This window comes from Nannospalax galili, unplaced genomic scaffold (genome assembly GCF_000622305.1).
Source record: "Nannospalax galili isolate Female #2095 unplaced genomic scaffold, S.galili_v1.0 scaffold542, whole genome shotgun sequence".
Classification (NCBI taxonomy): Eukaryota; Metazoa; Chordata; class Mammalia; order Rodentia; family Spalacidae; genus Nannospalax; species Nannospalax galili.
In genome coordinates this window covers 2716482-2742627 of record NW_008349083.1, presented here as the reverse complement: position 1 = coordinate 2742627, position 26146 = coordinate 2716482, and positions in this window count along the sequence as shown.

Genomic DNA, 26146 nt, shown 5'->3' with positions numbered 1-26146 from the left:
GTCTCCAAACATCCTTTGCTGTCTGTTCATCCCCTGGAGCCTGATTAATGTCACACCCTTAAAGAAAACCAACTTGCCCTGCCCCAGCAGCTCCTGGGTACCAGCTGTTCCTCAGCTAAGGCTGGGGCTTCTTACTCACTTCCACATCTTAATGCTGGGATTTTGTCTGGTTTGAGATTACGTGGGTTTTATGCATGCTGTAGCTATTGCTGTAACTTCCAAGCTGTCTGAAAAACTCTGTTTCCATGTGGGTATCAACCTCCTCTGGCTCTTAACAGTATTTATGTTCCCTATTCCACAATAATCCCTGAGCTTCAGGTGGCAGAGGATTGACATAGGTGTCCTGTTCAGGGATAAACACTCTGCAGTCTCTTATTCTCTTTACGTTGGCCAGTTGTGGCTCTTTGGGTTAATTCCTGTCTGTTACATGAGGAAACTTTGCTGGTGAGAGCTGGGAGATATGTTAATATACTTTCCACCCCCTGTTCCACTTTGTTCCTTGATCTTTAGGTATAGAGGTTGTATTGTAGATGTCTCTTAGTGCTGAGTACTTCACAAAAACTCATTCCTTAACAATACCAGCTAAGAGCTAGTGTTTCAATGTACAAGGAGGTATATTAGATGCTTCTCTCATTATAACAAAATACACTACAAAAAGCCTCTTAAGGAAGGGAGGGTTTATTCTGGCTTTTGGTTCTGGGGGATACAGCCCATCATGGAAGGGAAGTCATGGTGGCAGGGATGTGAGGCAGCTGGTCACATTGTATCCACAGTAAGGAAGCAGCGAATGATGAATGCTTGGGCTCAGCTCACCTTCTTTTTATTCAGGACAGGACCCCAGCCCATGAACTAGTGTTGCCCATATTTAAGATAGGTATTCCCACCTCAATTAACCTAATCTAGAAACTCCCTCAGATGTGCCCGGAGGCTTGACTCCAGTGATTCTAGATTCTGTCAAATTCTAAATCAACATTAACCATCCTGGGGGGATAGCAGAAAGGTTGACCTTTCTCAGGTACTCTGATAAAAGTACATCTCAGATTGAGATGACAGAAGTCCTGTTTTGACCATGGCTGATGGTAACTACTGTGATAGAGTAACTACTGTGACATAGACTCTATCATTTCAAACACTTTGTCTATCATCTGGTTTTCAAAGCCACCTTACTCCTCTGGGTCTGCTTGGTTCTTCAGGCAACTGGATATAGCACTTTATATGAGAACTAGTGTGCCAATAGGCCACACTAGTGACATAAATACCTCTGAGAAAATAACAGACTGTTGTGGCAGTCACAATGCTATTTCAGAGAACATGGGGTAGTAGAGCCACAGTGAGTAGATGTGACTTCCAGGCAGGGTCCTACTAATCATTAGCTGTGTTCACATTCACCAAAGTTAATAGAAAAAGAAGTAAAAGCTCCTTCCTAAGCAAATAACAAAGGCTGTCTCAGGGTTGACATGAAAGAGTGTATCCACTTCAACCTAAAATGATGAGGTGAATTACCTATCTGGGAAAAAATAAAAGGATTATAATGGCCCCATTCACTTTCACACACATTCCAAAGTGGCTGCAGATATCAGGAACTAGGTATGTTATGGACTGAGGTTATAGGTAGGAAACATAATGGAGTATGCATTCTTTTAAGGACTTCATGGAGAAAAATCAAGAGATTAAAGAAGTGAATTTCCTCAAAGTGGTTTCAACACAATAAGAGAACCCTGGACATTGGTACTAGGGAAGGGAATAGTTACGAAGGAGAATTATGGATATTGTATGAATGGGGATATTAGTAAGAAACACACATTAACTGTGGGTAATGTAAGCAGAAAAAGAACTTTCTTAGACTAGTCAACTCACCAGATAGCCTGGAATAGTAACCAAAGAGATGGATATTCACAGAAACAGGAGAATCCAAATCAACTGTTGCCAAAGAATTGATCTACTGTGGATGCCTTTGCTCTAACCATATGTGGTTAGTGTTCATTTTCAACTTGACAGAATCTAAAATCACTAGGGAGATGGGCCTCTGGACATGCCTGTGGGTGTGGAATTATCTTTATATCTTCACTGATGTGAGAAGATACATCTTAATCCTGGGCAAGACCATTCCCTGGGCAGAAGATCTTTGACTATAAAATAAAGTGAGCTGAGCACTGGCATGCATTCACCCTTCTCTGCTTCATCTCTGAAGAGACAATGTGGTCAGCTCCCTGAAGTTCCTGTCATTGGGACATCCTTGCCACAATGGACTGTAACCTGGAACTAATCGAGAATGAACCTTTTCTTCCTTAAGTTGTTTTTATTAGAGCATTTTATTGCAGCAACAGAAAAAAAATTGTTACTATGTGTGGTAACAATTGAATGAGAATGTCCCCCCATAGGCTTCAAGTATTTGTCCCTAGTTGGTGGTGCTGTTTTGGGAGGTCTTAGAAGGTAGTGGAAGCACGTCACTGAGGGTGAGTTTAGAGAGTTCGTAAGCCTTGATGAATTTCCAGTTACTCTCCACTTCCTGTGCCTGCTTGAAGATGTGAGCCTCTGACTTCTGCTCCTATTCCACCTACCTCTGCCACCATGCCTACCTGCCATGGTGGACTCTTACTCCTTTGGAACCATAAGTTAAATAAACTCTCCCTTTTATAAGGTCCCTTGGCCACTGTGTTTTATCACAGCAACAGAAAGGTAACGAAGACACCATGAAACATGAAGATACCATCTTGAGCCCCCAATACCACCAGCACTGATTGACACCCAACATTGAATAAAATGATGGCCACATGCTTTCTTCCTAAGGGCAGAGTGGGCTGAAAAAGCAAGTTGTCATCAGTGACTCAGAGTTGGAACAAATTCTGTTTCCCACCAATAGTTATAAAGTGAGGAGTTATCTAAAGATAGGAAGAGCATTCTGAAGCTTGCCAGCCAAAAAGGACATGTGACCACCAATAGGCAGTTGTGGTCTCAATTTTGTTGATTTTCTTGCCTCTATTGGTAAATATATTTCTTGTTTCCCATATGTATGGAGAAGTATATGTAAAGTTGCCATTACATTCTACAGTCATTGATCAAGAAACAAACACTATGCCAGACAACTATAAAATGTGTTGCTTTATGTTTATTTTCACACGAGAGGTAAGACTTGCCCTTATACAAGTCCTGACCTTAAACATGGCTGTATACCAAAGAACTCATAGGCAAGTCCAGAGTTCTTTTGTGCCTTTATCTATTTATTTTGGAATAATTGTTTTCCTTCCTTCTTACCATTTCAGTTGATATAATCTGTCTCAAGGAAATTACATTTGCTCACGTAGGTGTGTGAACAAGCAGAATGACAAGAGGTTTCAGCCAGAATTAGATAGATATTGCAATTACTTGGGGAAATAACATTCTCTGAATTCAGTTATGAGTCTTCCATAGATCAAAACAGGATATCTCTTGAATGACGGCTCTCTTGTGGTAAAGTTCTTGTACCATGGAGGAAGACTCTTTGACACTGAGTAAAGAAAATATACTTGGAAGGTTTCCCTTTATTTATAAAAGTGAAGAGAACAGATAGGCTGCTGGATCTCAAGAGTCCACCAAAAGACTCTGACAGTGTAGTCCAGGTGGAAGAGTGCTTTCCCAGCATGCAGAAAGTCTTGGGTTTGATCCCCAGCACAGCATAAACTGGGCATGGTGCTCCATGTTATACTACCACTTAGAGTTGGAAGTAGGAGGATCAGACATTCTCTTCAGCTACATAGCAAATTCAAGAATTTCAGGGCCATCCTGGGATAAATGAGACCCTGTCTCAGAAAAGAATGAAAGAAAGTCAACAGAGTCTGTTGTATCTGGTGTATCTTAGCGCCTTCTTCTATGATAAGGTTCTGCCTGCCTTGTTTAAGTGCTCTTTCTTTAAATTTCTGATTCAATTTTCACTTTACCCTAGCACCTAGTTCATTTTTTTCATTTACTTAATAATGGAGGGTAAAGACTTTATTCTCTTTGGAGCTATTTAACTCCTATTATAGCACTAGCATTTGGTAAGTCAGAAGTTAGAAACCTGAATGTGTGACTGGAACATTGAGAGCCCAGTCTTATTTTGGAATCATAACAAATGAGATTTATTTACATTCAGTGTAACTCTGTCAAACTAAGTTTTGAGTATTTGTGGAGAGTCTGGTGGTATTAGATATGGATGCTAGATTATAGAACAAAACAGACACACTGTCTTCTCAGATCTTGGGTTCTAGTAGAATACATTTTCAGGGAAAAATATTGTGAAATGATGTACAGTTCTAGGGACAGAAAAGCTCCATGGTGCATTTTCAGGCATGGGGAAATACTTCAGTAAGTAAGAATGCTGGCTACACAAGCACTAGGAATGAGTTCAAATCACTGGAATCTATGTAAAAATCTGGGCATTGTTGATCATACCTATAACCCCAGGTGCTGTGCGGGACTGAGACAGGAGGATCACTGGGCCTTGTCGGCTGTTAGCTGAGCTCAAGTTTCAGTGAGATTCCTTGACTAAAGGAAATAAGGCAGAGAATGATAAAGCAGGACCTAACACCCTCCTTTAGCCTCCACAGACATGGATGTGTGTGTAAATCACATGTGTGCATACAGCCCATGTACCCACACTAGATATATCGATCGATCAATCAATCAATCAATCAATCAATAAATCATAAGTAAAGTGAATTTCTGATCAGTAACTATGAATAATCTCAATCTGTAAAGATGACCACCTGTTTAAATAGAGGTTCAACTGACAAACATAAATTGTACAGTACTTCTAAGGTTTTTATTCAAAACTTGTCTGCCTAGCAATCCATGATGACTTCATCATTTCACTCAAATCATCTATCTGTATATAAAAAATTCATATGTCTGTTAAGGATACGGAGGAAGAATGCATCTTAGAATATGCTAGAATAAAGGAGACAGATATGAAATGATGGTGAGTGGAGAATGCAGGTGCCATGGCTTTGCACACCTACCACAGGGCCATGGTATGGAAGCAACAATGAAGAGGAAATGAAATATTTTTGGTTCAGAAAAGAAAATAATTCTATATATTTGTACTGTGTAGAGTGAGAGGTAGAGGTGGAAGAAAGAGATGTCATTTCTTGACAGTGTGTTTGCAAATGACCTTCTTTAAAAATTGTATGGAAAGAATTCCTCATGGAACTCTGATGAAAAACAGATGAAATGACATTACATTATCAGGACATGGTTCCCTAAACCAAGGAATCAATATTGAAGGAAAAGAACTTTCATGTAAGAATTTAAATTCAGGGGCTGTGGGGATGGCTCAGTATGTTAGCACATAGATGTCAGTTTAATACCTGGAAGCCATATAAAAATTCAGGGGTGGTAGTATGTACTCGTAATCTCAGCAATGGGGAGGTAGAGACAGGCAGATCCTTAGCCCTCAATGGTCAGTAGGCCTAGCCAAATCCATAACCTCCAGGTACTAGTAAGTGACATCATCTCAAAAAACAAAATGAGCAGTTCATAAGGAATGGCACCTGAGGTTGATCTCTGACCCCCACCCTTGTACAGAACTACTATACAAAATATCCTCTATCCTCATAAGTTCAATTCTAGCTGCTTGCAATCAATCATCTCAGAAGGTTTGTTGACTGCTGGCATTCCATCATAGAGTGTGGGGCAGGAGCTCAAGGTAGCCTCACCTGTGTAACTAACCATGCCTCACAATGAGTATACACAGGTTTTCTCTAACTGTGATTGTCATTGAGGAGGGGCTAGGGTATCTAGGCTGGGAAGAACTAGAGGAAGGACTCCATTTACACGCTGTGGGGGCATCAAAATCCACATGGGGCTGCTTGAAGGTCACTCATGCTCCTGCCCATAACCCCTCACCCATGGCTTTGTAAATAAGCCTAGTTTTCCATTGGAACAGTAGGAGTGTGTGTGTGTGTGTGTGTGTGTGTGTGTGTGTATGTGTATGTGTGTAAGTCTGTGTATGTGTGTATCTGTGTATGTGTGGGAGGGTGGTACACCTCCTTGAGGTAGAAAATTCTCACAATTACCCTCATTTGAACATCCACTCACACCCACCTCCTTTATTTTTCATGACTAAGTTAACAGAAACTGTCTTAACCATAATTCATAGAATTACTACTTGCCTACTCTTTTTGGCATATGTATATGTTTCTAAAATGTTCTTCCTATTTGAAGGATAAATGAAAATTAAACCCTTAAATGGTAGTATAAAAATGTTATTCTTGTTGGGAAAATATCTATTTTAAGATGGGTATGATTTAGAACAATGAAAAAGAATTAATAAATTAATAAGTGTTTTAACTGTTGAATCATTTTAATAGTATAAATTAGCCAACATTTAAATCTTCAAAATTACAGAGAGTGCCTGACTCAGCATCCAAGGGGTGAGCTTCCCAAATCACACAGGGCCTATCCCCCTGCTTTGGGACCATCTGCAGTGCCTCCAACTGCCCCAGGGCCAGGCTTTCCTGCTGACTATTTGGGATGAGAACATCCATCTCCCATCTCCTCTCCTTGGACTTTGACACCATCTATCTGAGTCTTCTGAAGTGCTTTTAACTAGGGAGGGCAGCTTCACCCTCCTGGAAAGCCCCTGAGTAGTTTTACTCAAAAGAGAGAACCTGAAGCCTAGATCAACCAGCTTTTCATACCCAATCAGAAAACAGCCAAGGTGTATCAAAAATACAAACAGAATAAGACTTCAACTCAACAAAGGAAGGCTTGAGTTTCATATCAGAATCATAAGCAACAAAAGAAGTCTACATGCCAAAACCACAATGAAGAAATAGTAACATAAAAAACCACAATATGTTTCCATGAAACATCACCAGTACTATAGAAGTGTTCTACAATGAGAACTCCATAGACACAATTTCAAAGAACAATCATAAATATGATCAAAGAATTCAATGAATGTAAAGAACACACAGACAACTCAAAGAACTAAAATGATAGGGATAAACTTCTGACTTAAATCTCAAAAGGACAGAAATATTGAAGAAAACTCAGGTTGAAATGAAGAAGGAAGTGAAAAATTTAGTAAGTCAATTATAAATGTCAGAAAAAGTCTCAACCATAGAATGAATGAGATGGCAAACAGAATATCAAGACTTGATGACAAAGTAGAAGAAACTGGACTGCTCAAGTAAAGAACATGAAAAAACTACAGGAATGGGATATGCAAGAAATGTGGTACACCATGAAAAGACCAAATTTATGCATCATAGGCATAGAGGAAGGAGAAGAGTCTCAGGTAAATGGTATTGACCAGATCTTCAACAGGATTATAGAAGAAAATTTCCCAAAATTAAGGAAAGGCATACCCATAAAAGTGCAAGAAGCTCACAGAACACAAATGATATCAGATGAGAACAGAAACTTCGAATGGCATATTATAGTAAAAACACTAAATGTACAGAACAAGGAGAGAATACTGAAAGCTGCAAGAGAAAAACAAGAAGTCACATACAAAGGAAAACGCATCAGAATTACAGCTGACTTTTCAGTGCAAACTATGAAAGCCAGAAGAGCCTGGACCAAAGTATTCTCAGTTCTAACTGACCACAGATGCCAACCCAGAATACTTTATCCAGCAAAACTGTCTGTTATAGTTGAAGGGGAAAGAAAAAATTTCAATGACATGAATACGTTGAAAGAATTCATGTCCACCAAACCAGCCCTTCAGAGAAACCCATCTTTTTGTTGTCTGTAAGAAACTCATCTCACCTCCAATGATAGGCACTACCTTAAGGTGAAAGTTTGGAAAAAATTCTTCCAAGCAAATGGCACTAAGAAACAATCAGTGGTTACAATTCTAATATTTCACAAAAAATACTTCAAATTAAAACTAATCAGAAGAGATAAAGAGGGTCTCTTCATTCTGATCAAAGGAACAATTGATCAAGAAAATATTACAATCATGAATACAAATGCACCAAACTCTGGTGCACCCAATTTCTTAAAAACAGTACTACAGGACTTATGACACAGATGAACCCCAACTCAGTAATAATAGGGGACTTCAATGTCCCAATATCTCCAACTAGACAAAGAATAAACAGAGATATCTGAATTAAATGAAACCTAATGGACCTAATGGACATCTTCCAAGTATTCTACCTAAGCATCAAAGAATACACCATCTATTCAGCAGCCCATGGAACTTACTCTAAAATTGACCACATATTGGAGCACAAAAGAAACTTCAACAAATACAAAAAAAAAGAGAAATAATTCCATGCGTTCTATCAGATCACAATGTACTAAAGCTTAAAATCAACATCAAAAGAAGCTCTAGTAACTACATGAACTCATGGAGACTAAACAACACACTCCTGAATGGTGAACGGGGCAAAAAAGAAATTAAGAAAGAAAGAAAAACATTCCTGGAACTAGGTGAAAATGATAATAAAACCCAACCCAACCTCTGGGACACTCTTAAAAGCAGTCTGAAGAGGGAAGTTTATAGCTCTAAGTGCCTAGATTAAAAAAATCTGAAAGAGTGCAAATAGACTTATCATTGACTTAACATTGCAACTTAAATCTCTGGAAAGGTAAGAACAAAGGAAATCCAAACCCAGCAGATGAGAGGAAATAAAAAACAGTAGAGCAGAAATTAATGAAATAGAAACAAAGAAAACAATACAAAGAAACAAACTAAGAGCTGGTTCTTTGAGAAGATAAACAAGATAGATTGACCCTTAGCCCAGTTAATCAAAAGAAAGAGAAATTCCAAATCAACAAAATCAGAGTTGAAAGGGGAAACTTCACAACCAATACAAAAAAGATCAAAAACATTATAAGGGAATACTTTAAAAACTTATACTCTACTACTAAATTTAAAAACCTAAAATGAATGGATGAGTATTTACATTCATGGGAACCACCAAAGCTAAAACAAGAGACTAACAGCTTAACCAGACCCATAACAAATAAGAAAATTGAAACAGTGATACAAAACCTCCCAACTAACTAAGGCCCAGATGGATACACAGCAAAATTCTACCAGATACTTAAAGAGGATCTACAACCAATACTACATAATTTATTCAAAAAGATAGAATCAGATGGAGAATTCCCAAATTCCTTCTATGAAGCCAGCTTCACTCTAATATCAAAACCAGGTAAAGACACAGCCAGAAAAGAAAACTATAGACCCATATTCTTAATGAACATTGATGTAAAAATTCTCAACAAAATATTTGCAAACCACATACAGACAAACATCAAAAAGATCATTCACCATTATCAAGTCAGCTTTATCACAGAGATGCAGGGATGGTTCAATATACATAAGCCAATAAATGTTATAAATCATATAAATTAACTAAAAGACAGAAACCACATGGTCATATCAAGAGATGCAGAAAAGCCTTTGACAAAATACAGCATCCATTTATGTTGTAAATTCTAAGGGAATTGGGCTGGAGGGAACATATCTCAACATTATTAAAGCTGTGTATGATAAACCCACAGCCAACATCATTCTAAATGGAGAAAAACTGGAAATACTACCATTAAAATCAGGAACCAGACAAGACTGTCCACTTTCTTCACTCCTTTTTAATACAGTGCTTGAAACTCCTGCTACGGCATTAAGACAAGAGAGATAAATTAAAGGAGTGCTAACTGGAAAAGAAGAGGTCAAGTCACAACTTTTTACAGATGATATTGTACATAAGAGATCCCCAAAATTCCACCAGAAAATTGCTATAAATTATCAAGGCTTTCATCAGCGTGGCAGGTGACAAAAATCAGTTTATGACAATCAGTAGCCTTTCCATGTACCAGTAACAAGCAATTGAAGAAAGAGTATGTGGAAACTCTCCCATTCACAATAGCCTCAAAAAATATCTAGGAATATACTTGACCAAAGACATCAAAAATCTCTACAATAAAATTTTTAAATTTTTCAAAAAAGAGATTAGAGGTAGATACCACGAGATGAGAGGATCTCCCATGCTCATGGATTAGAAGAATTAATATTGTGAAAATGACCATTCTACCAAAAACAATCTGTAAATTCACTGCAATCCCAATAAAAATCTCCATGACATTCTTCACAGAATTAGAAAAAGAATCCTAAAATTCATATGGAATCACGAAAGACCCTGGATAGTCAAAGCAATCCTGAGCACAAAAAGCAATGCTGGGGCATTATGATTCCAGATCTCAAACTATTATAAAGAGCTTGAGCTATATAAACAGCAAGGTACTGGCACCAAAACAGACATAGAGATCAATGGAACATCACTGAAAACCCAAATATGAGTGCATGCAATTTCAGCCACTGTGTATTTGACAAAATTGCCAAGAACACACACTGGAGGAAAGACAGCATCTTCAACAAATGGTGCTGGCAAAACTGGATCTCCGCCTGTAGAAGAATGAAACTAGACCCTAATCTTTCACCTTACATAAAAGTCAACTCCAAAATTCATCAAAGACCTCAATGTCAAACATAAAATTCTGAAACTGTTAGAAGAAAACATAGGTAGTGCCCTGAAAGATATGGGTGTAGGAAAGGACTTTCTAAATCGGACAACAGTTGTTCAGGAATTAAGTTCAACAATTAACAACGAGACCTCATTAAACTTAAAAGCTTCTGCACAGCAAAAGAAACAAAGGAAGTGAAGTAAACCACAGTAATGACTGGCACAGCAAATTACATTGGGGCAGTTGTGGCATTTCTATCTTGGGAGTAAGCAACAACTACCTAATTGAATGTAAAGCCCACTCAATGGGGGGGGGGATGCATGTGTGGTACTGTAAACATAGCCAAATACACATGGATTTAGAGGTCATAGATCTTAGTGAAAACCCCAAAGCTATCACATCCCTGTACAAATCTAATTTCTTACTATGTACAAAATATGGATCTTTATATTTACAGAAAAGTATCCCAGGCACCACTCATCAAAAATTGAAACAGAGTATTACAGAGTTCCACAACTGGTCACTCACAAATAATAAGTGTCTGTGAACTACCCAACCCTAAGTGACACATCAACAATTGGAGCCCTATACCTAAGGCTTATGGATCTTAGTGGAACAAGGGCTAGAGCGAATACTAATGTATCTTTCAACTCTCGTTAACAAGGCTCCCTCATGCAAGAGAGGGCAGCGAACACAAAAAATCACAAATTGCCGAAGTGTAGAGATTTAGAGTCTACAGAGTGGGGGCCCTTGGACAGGACTCCTATATTAAACTCCATCCCAGGGCTCAGGGACCATTGTGGAAGAAGGGGCAGAAAGATTGTAAGAACAAGGGAGGAGATGCATGACCATATAGAAACAGAGTCTTACAGGCTCCCAGGACCTTGCTCATGTGAATCTATGACAATGGTGTCAGTATATATAAGACCCATGCAAACTCAAGGAGACAAAATCCCAGCATAGAACTGGGGCAATTAGCAGCAGACCCCAATCTTAGCTGGAGAACTATTGGCAACTGATTATTTCTGGGTGAGGGAGAGCTGATCTTCTTTAAGGGACTGACTCTAGATACGTTGACTAGACACCAGTGGATGAATTTGCACTGAGGGACATCTGGGTTCACTAACTTAATTCAATAGGCCTTTATATAAATGATAGAATGCATGAAATCCATTGAGGGGGCTATGGGGAAGTGCAGATGGGGGAGGGGTATAAAGACAATTAAGATATTTTGTATGATGGGCTGGAGAGATGGCTCAGCAATTAAGAGCACTGGCTGTTCTTGCAGAAGACCCAGGTTCAAATCCCAGCAGCCACATGGTGGTTTACAACCATTTGTGACTGCAGCTCTAGGGAATCCAGTGCCCTCTTCTGTCCTCTGCAGGCACTGTATGATATGACTCACTCATACCATTCTTGGGCATATACTCAGAAGACTAAATCCTACTACAGAGATAGTTCTTCATCCATGTTTATTGCTATGCTTTTCACAATAGATCTATTTCGTAAGATGGAACTCATACCAGACATTGACATCAGGCCTAGGAGCATGTGACTAGAGAGGCCATAGGAGAACACCTAATACTATTATTCTACTAAATAGATAAATTATTAAAGCAACTCCTAATAATTTAATTATTGTACACATAGATTAATTCATCTGTCAACTCTCACCAGAGTAGCTCCCTTGTGCAGCAGATAGTGGTTAACACAGAAACCCACAACTGGCCAGCATTCAGAGAATAAGAAACTACAAAATGATTATCAGTAAATTGGAACCTATATCAAACTTCTGTCTCCAAAGGCTCAGGGATCATTGCAGAAGAGGGGGTGGAAAGAATATAAAAGCCAGAGGCGGTAGATGACCACAAGGAAACAGAGTTTTCCAGACAGCTGAGCAATTGCTCATAAGAACCCACAGTAATGGTAACAGCATGCATAAGTGCCATGTAAACACAAGTCAGACAAAATCCCATCATACATGTGGGGAAACAGGTAAGAAGCCCCAGCCCTATTCAAGGAGCTACTGGCAACTGATGGCTGAGGGTGACTCTCCTGGTAGGTTACCCAGCCTCCTGTGACCCACAACAAAGGACATTTGGGGACACAAATTTGACTCTAAAGGTCTTTTTTTTTTTTGGTCTTTTTGAGACAGGGTCTCCCTGTAGCCCCAGCTGTCCTGGAACTCACTATGTAGACCAGGCTGGCCTTGAACTCACAGAGATCTGCCTGCCTCTGCCTGCCGAGTGCTGGGATTAAAGGCGTGCGCCACCATGCCCGGCTAGGTCTTTATATAATACAGTACATGAAATTGAGCAGGGAGTAGTAAGGGGTTGCAGATATGGGAAGGGATTCAAATATGATCAAAATATATTGTATCAAATTCAGAAAGATTCAGTAAAAAGGGAAAAATTAAAAAATGTAATTATGGTTTTTAAATTTTAAAAAATTCACTTTATATAAATGTTTCAGTATTGGATTTAGACTCTCCCCCACCTTCTTTCCTCTCTAAAAACAGCGTGTGGCTGGATTCTCACTAAAGGAGGGCAGAATGAGCATTCTATAAAATACAGCAGAACACCAACAAATTACAAAGAAGATGGACCTTCCGTTCCTTTTTCTTATTCCCTTGTCAGAGAGCACAGTAAAAGTGAGTCAGAATGTAGGGATGTCTAGACAAGGCAAGACGACACCAAGGATAGCCAGATGCTTCAGATGACTTCTGAAGTGCAGCCTGGATACATTTATTCTGGAGGAGAGACAAATGATTGAAGAAGAAGCAAATGAGAAAGAGCACAGCCAGCGCCTGACGAAAGAGGAGGGAGTGAGGAGTACAGATATGACACTGTGATGCGGTGCCAATTTGACGCCAGTTTCTGGTAAAATTTGAGAAACATAGTTCTTAATTTGTGGGTTCCCAGACTATGAGCAACTAGATCCAGCATGATGGCTTACATTTGTAATGCTAGCAGTCAGGAGGTGGGTCAGGGGTTCAAGGTCGCCATCAACTACATAGTGAGTTCTATGCCACCTGAGAAATCGACACACAGACACACAGAGAGAGGCAGAGGAAGGGGAGATAGCTGTCATGAAAGATGTTGTGGGGGACCAGAGGAACTTCAGAAAGCAACTTTCAGCCTTCAGAGTACTTCCAAGCAGTCTCTCTCAGGAAGCTCCAATCCCCTGAACAAAGGAAAGGTCTGACTGTGCATAACCTTTTGGGGGTGGCAGGAAGTTTTACATCACATGATTTAGCCCCGTCCAACCTGTGTGACAAGGAGCATGGAGGAGCCAAGTTCCAGAAATGGTCATCTGGTGAGTCATAGCACAGACTGCTTCTTAACTCTCTGTCCCACAGGGAGAAAACTTCAGGGAAATGTGGCTTGATTCAGGATATTGGATCAGGCCTAAAGGTGTAGGTCTGTGTTCCAACAGAAAGTACACTGAATTTCTGGATAAAGTAATTAAAAACAAAAACAAGGTCTTACCTTAAACAGTTTTGGCTGATTTCAACATTTCGAGCTGAGGAAGTGGGGAGCTGCTGCTAAGGAATGTGGGTCTCTGGATAGGTGGCACCATCTCCTGAGCCTTGTCGCTGTGCACCCATGTCCATCCCCTTCAGGAAGCTGTCTGGTGACTCAGATATGGGTTAAAGATGGATACAAATTCTTAGGGACTGAAGATCATGGAATATATAAGGAAGATGTTGTGGGTTGGTTGGCACAAATATTCAAATTGACGACTTAATTTGATAGAAATCAATTGACATTCAAGGACAGGTGGCTCCTATTTGCATAAACATGCTCATATTTTCCTAGGAAGGAAACCTCCTGAGAGGGAACAGAGTGGTGTAGCTCTTAAGGATTTGGTTTCTTTGGGGATCGCATTAATAGTGTTGTATGTCAAGTCTGTAGGACCCAAGGCTCCTCTCTGAATCTCTCCTTCAGTTCATAGGCGAATATAGTACTGGGTAGGAGTTTCACTGAGGTGAGATGAATTAGGAAATTTACAACCAACAAAAAGCTCTGCCATGGTACCCTGGATGCCTGGCTTATGGGAGAGAGATTTTAAGGAATTCTTGAAGACCATCTTTACTTTTGAAAGGGCTTATGTTTAGGAAGGGAATGGGTTAATTCTGTATTGTTTTAGCAGGAGGTAGAAATTGTAACGAAGTTGGGGGATGTGATTAAGCATGAAGAACTTATTATCTGTTAGAACTGCATGGAGCTGGAGCAGAAAACCCTGTGAAGTAATGAACTCCTGTGATGTTTAGTGTTCAGATGTGGAATGGAACTCGCTGTGTAAGGATTTTTACATAGTGGGGGAATTGAGTTCGGAATTCTGAAGACTTCTCACTGTAAGATGTTTGAATCTTATTAGGTTGATTCTATTCACTCTTTAACTGCCAAAGCTAGATTTTGTATTTTTATTCATTTTTTACTTTTAAGTAGATAATGTAAAAATGACCTGAGTTCAGAGGACAATTTGTGGAAGTCAGTTTTCTCCTTCTACCATGTGGATCCCAGGGGTGAAACTCAGGAGATCTTCAGTCTTGCGGCAAGCAACTTTACCCACTGATCCATCTTCCAGCTCTAGTACCTTTTTATTTTGGGGGGTGCTGGGAATCTATTCCTGGGCCTCACACATGATAGCAAATTTACTATCACTGAGTCATATACCTGCCTATTAGGAAACTAAATGTATTTGCCTTGTTCCTCACTGGTGGGTCATCACTGAGATTGACATTAAATATCTCCTCTAGATGTATTGCTTCCTACTTCTACGATTGTGCCCGTGTGCAGTACATGATGTCAGCTTTCAAAAATTTCATTTTTTAACCCATCTCAAAATTACCATCCCATCATTTCTTCTACCCATTCCTCCACAAATGTCCTAAATATTTGGGACTGTTTTCCAAGCTCCTCATAGCTAATTTCAAAAATTTGAGGTGCATCTAAATTATATCATATTCTAAACTATCATCTTTCTGGTATTTGTGAAATGATTCCATGTTTCACCCAAAATATTCATTCTACTGGGACCATTCCTTAGTGTCCACAGTGGGGAGCCCTACCTACTTCCCATGGAAAGGACCGAGGAGAAAAGGGTTGTCAGCCCCTTGGAATACAGGGTGACATAAGATACACAGAGCAGAAGAAAATCAATCAAGGTCTAAGGATTCAACCAGCTAATCTGCTGGATTACTTTTGAATTTCGACTATCATAGCTAATGGTAATTCTAAAAGACTCTCAATGCAAGTACTATAAAAGCATTCCTTGGTTAACATAGAGCCCTTACCTCTTTATTCATTCTAGCCTTGCAGGAGCAGTGGCTGATGTGGATACCAAAGATCTCTTACAGAAAATGTCACCTGCTACTGCCTGGCTCCTGCTTACTCAAAGACTATGGAAAGATGTAAGGTCACTAAGTAGGATGGGTTCATCTCACAAAATAACTCAATGTATGTCTTGTTGGAAAAGAGGCAAGAGCCAGAGATGGTTTCTACATCATTAGTTCTTTGTCAGTTTAGGGACCTTAAGGGAAAATGCTTAGGATTGTGAAAACCTCTTCCAGCTCTCTATCCTTTCCTCTGTCTTCTTCTCTTTCTGTTTCCTCTTCTTACTCCCTCTCTCCTCTCTTTCAGCCCTCTTTTCTCTTTTCCATCCTTCTCTTTCTTTCCTCTCCCTCCCCACTCCTTCCTTTCTCTCCCCTCTTCTCTTAGCTCCTTCCCCTCCTCCTCCTCCCCCTCCTTCCCCTTCCTCTTCTCTTCCTCCTCTTCTTCTTCCTCCTCCTCCTCCCTTGCTCAGTTTCCCCAGCACCCCCCTCTGCCATGCCTCAGTAAACACAGAGTTTGGTGTGAATAAAAAGTTCCTAAAAGCATAGATGAGCAAGGGCTATTCTGTGTCATGATTCTAGGGAGACTGATCCTAAGAGAAGCCACATAAGCACACAGCCTCTCTGAATGTCAAAAGGAGAGTCTCAGCTTGAAAGCCCTGTGCAGCTTCAGCCCAGAGGATCTGAGGGAACCCAGGGCTTGGCAGAGGTCAGTTTTCAGCTCCAGCACGGAATGGCGGCAGAGGTTCATTATGCTAATTTCATTTACAGGCAGCCGGGTTTCCTGTGCTGCGAGCTGGGTGCTTATTCAGCTGCCCTGGCTTTGGTGGGTTTGCCGCACAGCCTATTTTTGTTTCCGAACTATTTTGGCCCTGGAAGGATGTCTGGCTTCATTTCGCTTTCATAACTGATGAAAGCCACAGGAGTTTCCAGGGAGCCAGAATAGGCAACTTGTGGGGCCCTTATTTGCACTGACTGAAGGCTGCTATGGGGTAGGCTTGGTCTGGGAGGCGCCCATGGTATCCCAGACTTTGACCTTTGCAGAGGCATGTGTCTTTACTGGATGATTTCTTGCTCTGTCCTTTCTGCGCCTCCCGGCAGGGCTTTGACCAATAGGATTTTACACCCGCCACTTTTCTTCTAACTCTAGGTAGATGTGGGACCTTATTACAGTCTTGCCTTCCTCCAGCTTGCTCTGTCTTAGTACACTTTACAAAGGTTGTGAGAAAAACCTGTTCTGCATTTGACTTTGAGGCTATTGCTATCGGTTATGGTCCATTAATTCACAGAGGCACTGATGCACTTAAGCACTGTGGATGTAGGAAGTGGAAGACAGGTTATGCCCACTACATAGGAGAGGCTCAGAGTTATTTATGCACGTCCCCAGGCTCAGGCAAAAAGCTGCTACAAATGGAGTCTAAACTCAAGCTTCACACAAATAATCAATGGTTTTTCCTCAATCAAGAATGATCGTAATAAAAAATGATTGTATTTATTTTAATCTTCAGAAATTAGTCGTAATAGTTTTGTATTTGAAAAAATCATCATAGATATGCCTTATTCCCATTGTATAAGGAGAGACTGATTGCTAAGAAATCAATCATAACTACCTTTAAATTAATATTTTAGCAATGAAAATTAAATAGTCAAAGTATTGCGGCACATACAATGATATTCAACGCTGATGTGGCTGTGGTGAATACACTTTAAATGAGTGGACAGTGTCTTCTAATTTAATGGCTGAAGCTCACAAAAGTTTACAGACAGCTCTGTCTATACTGCGTAGGGTGGCTGGTTCCGAAAGGCAATGGATTTGAACTTTAGAGCTGTGATGGTGAGCTTATGTATGAACCTGTAGGCCAGAAGCAGAACTACAGCTGGTTTTGAATTAAATCCGCCCAGTCTCTCCTGTTACTTGAGCCCTGTGATCCGAGCTCTACAGCTGAGCTGAGCCAAATGTTTTATATTACCTGAAATTTACTAGTCACTACTAGATCCTTGTAAGATATCCTTAGCCTGATCAAGACAGATAGGTCTGGAGAGGGGGATGTTTTGTTAGAAGTCCAGAAAAAGGGGTTGCTATACAGACCTAACAACCCACAGTTATCGCTGAATCTCCCATGACCAGTGCCTCAAAATTCTAGCAAGATCTCTTGCTCCTAAAAACTGCCTCGGTTGTTCTTATCAGCTCAGAACTTATTACTGCAATTACCAGGGAGTAAAGAATACCCTCCCACCCTCATTCCCCACCCCCTAAGGGAGGCAAACTTAGATGCCAAAGGAAAATATTTGACATGCCAGATGTTTAAATTTATTTCAGCCCAAGTTTGACGAAATAAGAACTTTAAACAATTCTACCCATGAGCAGAAAAGAAAAGAAAGCATTTTCTTGAGTGGGTATTTAAAGGCTAAGATGGTTCACTTATCCTGCGAGACCTGCATAATTGGCTTAATTTTCCACTTCTCTTTTCATGAGCAGACATAACCTCATTTCTGAGAGCTTTTCCTTACCAACATGGCTCAGATGTATTTGAAGTTTTCAATTGTCTCAAGTAGCATATAATAAAACCTTTTTTTCTTAGAGCCCTCTTGTAAATGTATTTTAAAAGAATCATTAAAATGTGCATGTGAGACTTGGAACTGTTGGCAAATATTCGTATCCTTTCGATGGCAGCAGCATTGTGGGGTGACAGAAATTGTGCAGTAAGTTAGGATTATAATAAACCATTAGCATTAAAGCCAGGTGGAATGTCATTCTTCTGTCGCAGAAAAAATTAAGCTACATTTGGAATTAAACACTTCTCAACATTATTTTAAAACTTAATTATCTTGCTTTCTACTTAGACACCCAAAATTAAGTTTCCATTTTTTTCCTAGTTGTTTTTAAGGCTGACAAGTTAAAAACTGGATGGTTTAGAATAGATTTCTTCAGCAGCTGAAATTATTTTCTGAAACAGTGTGCTCAGGAGCAATTTCCATGGTAGGGTCATCAAACAGAAAATCAGGACTGATGCTGAGAAGCTGTAGCCAGATGGGGACCACAGTTGGGTGGCAAAGTGCTTAGAATATAAAGAAGAAATAGTCTGTAAATTTCATAATGGGGAAATGGGATGAGAAGTTCAAATTTATGATTTGAACCTTGGGATTGAGCCCAAGGCGGCTCTTGGTTGCCCGAGTCACAGTACATTTTCCTTGGTCAGCTGGGTTTTCTGACTTCAGGGAACTCAGCTGGTGGGTGAAAAACATGAGAGATACAGTCATGGTTCAAATGCATCACCAGGCTCAGCTAACATTTCATTACCATCCTCTCTCAGCAGGCTGAATGCTGAGAATTTTTCTTTTATCTGGAGATTATCATAACATATAGAAAACACTTAAAACTAGGTTGTTACACAGCCCATATATGTACTATATGTGGTAACACAGCCCACCTATTACTGATGGTAACAAGCCTAAATATCTAACAAAGAGGCACAGAAAAAGAATTTATTAAAGAAAATATGTTAGTGAGAGAAAAATATAGCTGCAGATCCTCACCGACTCACACTCTTAGAATGGGAATTATTTATTTACTTGGTTATTGTGTGTGTGTGTGTGTGTGTGTGTGTGTGTGTGGTGTTTGCACACCTATGTGTATGAATACATGGGAATGTGGAGGAAAGAGGAGGATATCAGGCATCCTGCTCTCTCACTTTCCACCTCATTCCCTTGAGACAGGGTCTCTCCCTGAACCTGGAGCTAAGCTGGCAGCCAGTAGGGCTCAGCTATCCCCCTGACTCTATCCCCCACAACACTGGGGTTATAGGTATGCATCTAGCCATGCCTGGCTTTTACATGGGTTCTAGGGCTTTGGACTCGGGTCCTCATGCTTGCACAGGAAGTGCTTTTCCCTGCTTTGAAACATCTCTTCAGACCCAGAATAGGAGTTCTTATACAGATCAGAGAAGTAACTTGAGTTCCTTGGTCACAGTTCCTGTGCCAAGTGTGGGGGTCTATATCTGGATAGATAAGCATGTATCTCATTATCTTGTTCAATAGTAAATTTTATAACACTAATCTTTCTTGAGACTGGCCATTTGGGGTAAGGAGCCATGAGTGATTAAAGATAAGATTGTAATGTTTGTATGAGGTATGACAGTCACAGAAGCTCCAAGCAGTCATAGTCTGATTGCTAATGTGTTGAAATTTCTATTTTTGGCCTCTGTGTTGCTATAAATACAGCTACATATTTTATTTGCCTTCTGATGATTAAAATGTGAAACGTCCCCACAGCTCGTATTTTTTAACCCCCATTTCTATACTGATGGTCCTTTTTTGATGGCCGTGGAGCCTTTAGGAGGTGTGGTTTGGTTGATGGAAATATGTCACTAGGAACAGGCCTTTGAAGGTAACAGTCCAGACACTAGTTCCAGTTGCTCTTTTCTTTCTGGTCTTCTGTAACTTAAGGAACTATGTAGTGGTTCCCATCATCATGAACTCTCAGATTCCTCCCTGGCATAAAGAATGGTACCCTCTGAAACTTAAGTTGTTTTTGTCAGAGATTTTGGTCACATTGACACAAAAGTAACTAATGCACACACCTTCCATGCCTAGAGATTTTAGCTTTTAGAGCTTTGTCATACAGCCAAGAAAATAATGCTTTTGCTTAGGGTCCAGGAATAATGGATGAACCTTTGGAGAATCAGAAAAACAAGCTTTACTTGTCCTTTACCGCTTAATGTTCAAAATGCCTTGAGCAAGAAGGGTAAATGCAACGCAAAGAGAGAAGAGTGTTTTGGGTCCTGTTTCCAAAGACAGTGACTGGTTCTCAGCAATTCCTGAGTGCTTTATTTTTCACTGGCTTCAGTGCTACTTCATGGGAACAAGAGTGAAATAGTTCTTATTTTCCATGGAGCTAAATGGAAGAAGTAGATAAAAGGTCAGTTGCACAAAGTACACTAAGCCCATGGTGAGATTGTGTAAAACCATAAGAGTGCACAGAGCAAGGGCTCCTCAGCCACAATGTGGATTTGAATTTCCTGAGAAAATGTTTGGCCCCCAACAAGAAGTGTTGCCAGTAAAAAGGACACATACTCCTTATGGTGTGGTTTTCTGTTCTCTCAAATATATTTCTAAAATATGAGCTTCAGGAAGAATATACCAAAGAACCATTCTCTAGGAAGACAGGAATATCCCTACTATGAGATAAACCTTCACCCCAAAGTGTTTTTACAGATGCTTACATTGAGACCTCCTCATGATGTGGACACAGTCTTATTGCTAGGTTCAGAACTACATTTAATTGTCTGCTTCTATTTAGAAATATTCCAGTAATACATCTTTATCTGAATTGACTAATTCAGAATTGAACTGAGAGCTGCAGATGGAGCTTAGTTACATTGCTTATCTAGCATGCATGAGATCCTGGGTTGAATCCTTAGTACTGTGTAAATCAGGCATGATGGTATGCTCCTGTAATTCCAACACATAGGACTTTAAGGCAGGGAGATCAGAAGTTCAAGGTCACTCTCAATTACATATGGAGTTGGAGGCCAGTCCAGGTTATATGAGATTGTGTATTTTAAAAAATGAACTACATGTTATATACACTAGGGTTGATGTCAGCCAGATCTTTGGTCTTGGGTTCAGGAGAGACAGAATTAGTTCATTCTTTTCTTTATGATTTTCCTAAAATCATTGAAAAATTAGGCTATCTAAAAGTTTAATGGAATCCTTCAGCCGGAACGTCAATTTCCTCATATCTGTCGTGAGTTGAATCCTTTACAGTATATTTTAAAATATTTTGGTTCATTGGGTTGAGGATTTTAGATATAAATGTAAATTCTAAAAATGTTGACTGTCCTTTGTCCTTTGAATATTTTTTTGAAACGTAATAGAAAAATATCCATAATGGCAAAGAAATACAGTAGGAGACGATTACCCTATGCTTTTAAATTTGTGTTTCTTCATGCCTAAGAAACTGTGTGAATTCCTATTTTCCATGTGCATTCACTTATTCAGGTTCCCCATGACATCCAATGAGAGGCTCCATTCAGTAAGTTTCCACCTACCACTCACACAAGCTAAATAGCTCACAGTATCTCTTTGTATTGATATCACATCCACTTCTGTACCACTTGAAAGAGTAAAACAAGTTCTTACTGGGATCATTTATTTTATAAAAAAAAAAAACTACTTCCTACTCCCATAATAAGATCCTAGGGGAAAAAAATGCTGGAAGATGTTAAAACTAGGGCTAAATTTAACCTCCCGTTTCAACAAGAGTTCATTAAAATGTTGTTAAGTAATTTCATACCCAGTGTACTTGCTTTAGTTCAATTTAATAAGTGGGTGTTGGACTGAACAGATGACTCAGTGGTTAAGAGCAGTGGCTGCTTTTGCAGAGAACCCCGGTTCAGTTCTTAGCACCTGCATGTTGGCTAACAACTGTCTTGTAACTCTAATTCCAGGGATCCAATGCCCTCTTCTGACCTCCATGAGCATTGCATGACACGAGTGCCCTTACATATGTACAGGTAACACATACACATAAAATAAAGATAAATAAACATAAAAAATGTACCAAGTGTGCATGACGCTCCAACTATGCACAGAAAGCATCATTTCATGGTTACCACTCCATTCCTATGAGAGTTTAGAATCTTAAATGTCCAAATTTGGGTATCTTTTGCTTCACTTGGAATTCTATCAATTCTCTGTCATAGAAATTTATTGTTTCCTGACAAATGATGACCTGTAAGTCACACCACATTTTAATGTAGAGAGGACTCTTTCAAATTATAATTTCACTATAATGGCTATCATTACTGAAAATATGATCCATTGGGATGAAGAAGTAAGGGAAAAGGAGGAAAAGCATGCTAAATTTGGGAAAAAAAATGACCATGACTACGGAGAAAAATAATCAGAATTTTGGTTACACACATATGTGTCATACATAGGAAATGATAAATGAGATATAAATGATAATAGCTTTTTTGTTTTTGTTTTTGGTCTTTTTGAGACAGGGTCTCCCTATAGCTCCAGCTGTCTTAGAACTCATTATGTAGACTAGGCTGGCCTTGGACTCACAAAGATCTGCCTGCCTCTGCCTCCCAAGAGCTGGGATTACAGGCATGCACCACTATGCCCGGCTTTAATATTTTTATAAATATATTTCTGGTTTTGAAAGGACATTTCTAGGTTTTATGTAGGGTGCTACTATTTCATCATAAAATGATGTCCTCTATTCCTGGAGATAAAAATATATTTTCTTGGGGCTAGAGAACTGGCTCAGGGGTTAAGAGCTCTGGCTGCTCTTGCAGAGAACCCAGGTTTGGTTCCCATCATCCACATGGCATCTAACAACCACCCTAGCTCTAGTTCCAGAGGATCCAGTGCTCTCTGCTGACCTCCTCGGGCATTGCAGGACATGGGTGCCCTTACATACATGTAAGCAATACACTCATACACATAAAATAAAAATAAAAATTTAGAACAATATTTTTAATATATTCCCAAATTTCATTGCATTATCATTCTATCAGCTTGATACAAGGTTATCACCAAAAATTTGGAAAATTAGTTATCTACATTTTTATTATTTATTGCTGTTGTTACACTTTGCTCCTCTGCTTTCTTTAACTCATGTTTCTTTTCTATAAGCATAGGTTAATTATGCATGCTAGTGGGTTTCATATTGACATTTTCATATGTAAATCTCTATATGGATATTGTCTTGTTCACCCCCATTACTCCTCATCCTCTCTCACTCATCTACTTCCTCTTCCAAAGAGTCCTTCTTTTACTTTTATGTCCTTTTTTTGTGACCCAGTGTGTATAGTTATTTATACCTTCTTCAGAAATATGAGTTTTAGTTTATTATAAAATTTCTTTTTTAATTATGTGTGCGTGTGTGTGTGTGTGTGTGTGTGTGTGTGTGTGTGTGTGTACATGTGAATGCAGGTACCTGCTGAAGCCAGAAGAGGGCAGCAGATTCCCTGGAACTGGAGTTATAAGTAGTTATGTCCTGCACAGTATAGGTGCTGGGAAACAAACCCAGGTCCTTTGCAAGAGCAGCCAGTGTTCTTAAATGCTGAACCATCTCTCCAGCCTGATTTTTAGTTTTTCAACAGAATAGCATTCATTATCTGAATGAAATTCATTAGGCAATCCCATACAGTATTAAGGTGGAAACCAGTGACAAGAGTCAATCAGATTTGGTAGAAACTGAATTCTCTTTTGTTGTGACAGACAGGCAGGTGGCCTTGCTCTGGTGGGCAGCTGTTCTCTATAGGACAGCCTGTAAGGCTATTTTCTTAAGTGGAGTGCCTCCTCCCTCTTCTGTGCTGTTGGACTCTCTTAGTGAGCACAATGCCCTTGTCATTTATATGTAAGGCAAGTACCTGCCTTATAATACTGTCATATGAGATGGCTGAGGTAGTAAAGTACTTGCCTCACAAGCATGGGGACCTGTGTTCAGAGCCCCCAAACCTATATAAAAAGGTGTGGTGGATGACATCTCTAATTCCAGTGCTGGAGAAGAGAGACATAGGACAGCCAGGCTAGCTGAGTGGGTGAGCTCCAACTTCTGAGACAAACCCTGTCTGAAAAAGGAAGGTGGAGTGCACTGGAAGAAGAGGGCTGTGCTGATTAGTTTATATTGTAAGTCATCTAGGAAGAGGGAACCCGTTTGAGAAATCTCCATCAGACTGGCCTGTAGTTATGCCTGTGGGGGCATTTTCTTGTACCTGGACCGTATTTTTTACAGTGGAAATCTGGAAGTGATAGCACAGGCCTTTAGTGCCAGGACTCAGGAGGCAGAGGCAGGCAGATCTCTGTGAGATCAAGGCCAGCTTGGTCTACAAAGCAAGTGCCAGGTCAGCTGGGGAGCTATATGGAGACCTTGTCTCAGAAAAAAAAATAATGAAAGAGAGAAATGAAAGAAAGAAAGAAAGAAAGAAAATTATTTGAACAACAAACTTAACTTGATAGGCCTTAAAGGTCTTAGCATATATTTTAAAAATCATGAATTTCAGTGGCAGGCTATGGGAGTACAGGGGTGCAGATAGGGGAGGGGGTCTAAATATGATTAAGATATACTGTATGAAATGCACAAAATTCAATAAAAATATGCATTAAAAAATAAATAAAGTAGCTGATTAAGCCAGTAAGCAGTGTTCCTCCATGGTTTGTGCTTCAGCTCCTGCCTCCAGGTTCCTGTCTTGAGTTCTTGCCCCGACTTCCCTCCATGATGGACTGGGAAGTATAAGCTAAATAGACTCTTTCTTCGAGTCTCTTTTGGTAATGGTGTTTGCCATAGCAACAGAGAAGCAAACTACTACACCACCCAATGCCAGGCCCTGGCTTCCACCCACGTGCACACGCTGTGCAAGCACACACACATGCACATACACAAACACAAGTGTTATATTATCAAACCACCTGGGGGAGTAGAAAGTAATACTAGAAGGCTGAAGGAAAGCCAGGCCTAGTGGAGCAGGCATATCATTCCAAGTACTTAGGAGGCTGAGGCAGGGGGCTCATAAATTCAATGCTTGCCTGAGCTATAGACTAGTTCAGGGCCAGCTTGGGTGACTTAGTGAGACCCAGTCTCAAAATACAAAAAGTAAAAAGAGTGCCAGAGATATAGCTCAGTGATAAAGTGCTTGCCCTACTATGGGCAAAGCCCTGGTTCAATCCTCAGGTCTTCCATTAAAAAAATAAATAAAAAGATGGAGAACCTGGAGAGTGGAGAGCAATTAGCAATGGTATCTTTCACCTGTACCTAGAATTCTTGTATTTTTTTATGGGTATTGTATATTATTTACCTGTGTCTTAGTGTTTGTATGTAAGTTTGATAACTGCCTTGAGGTAAATATGAGGTAAATCTGTTATATGCTTTTACAATTTTGGATACTGTCTCTAGGCTCAGTTCAATTCCCTGCTTGGTAGCTATCATCTTCTGTTTTGGTCTTTGGAAGTTTTTTACTTTAAAATGACATCATATCATGGAATTCATTTTTATTTCATTCATTACTAGTCAGTGTGGCTATCTTTCAGAACCTTTTCAATTTACATATAGTTATTTGCTTGTTAATATCCTTGCTCAATTTTTCTTGGCTATTTAGTTGCTTTGTCAAATTCTATTTCTTCTTTGTTTTACAAATGGCACCTATATTTCCAGTTTATCATTTTTGAAACTATTGGCTTGGTCCTAATATATATTTTGTATATAGTTGAATTGTTTGTATTTTCCCTGGTATCTTATTTCTTCTCCTTTTGATCTTGCTTAGTAAGGCTTACACAAACCAAAACTGAAATAATTAATTACCTTGCATTTATTTGTTACTTGAGTTTTTCCTTATAGTGATATTTTAGGTTTCTATGCAT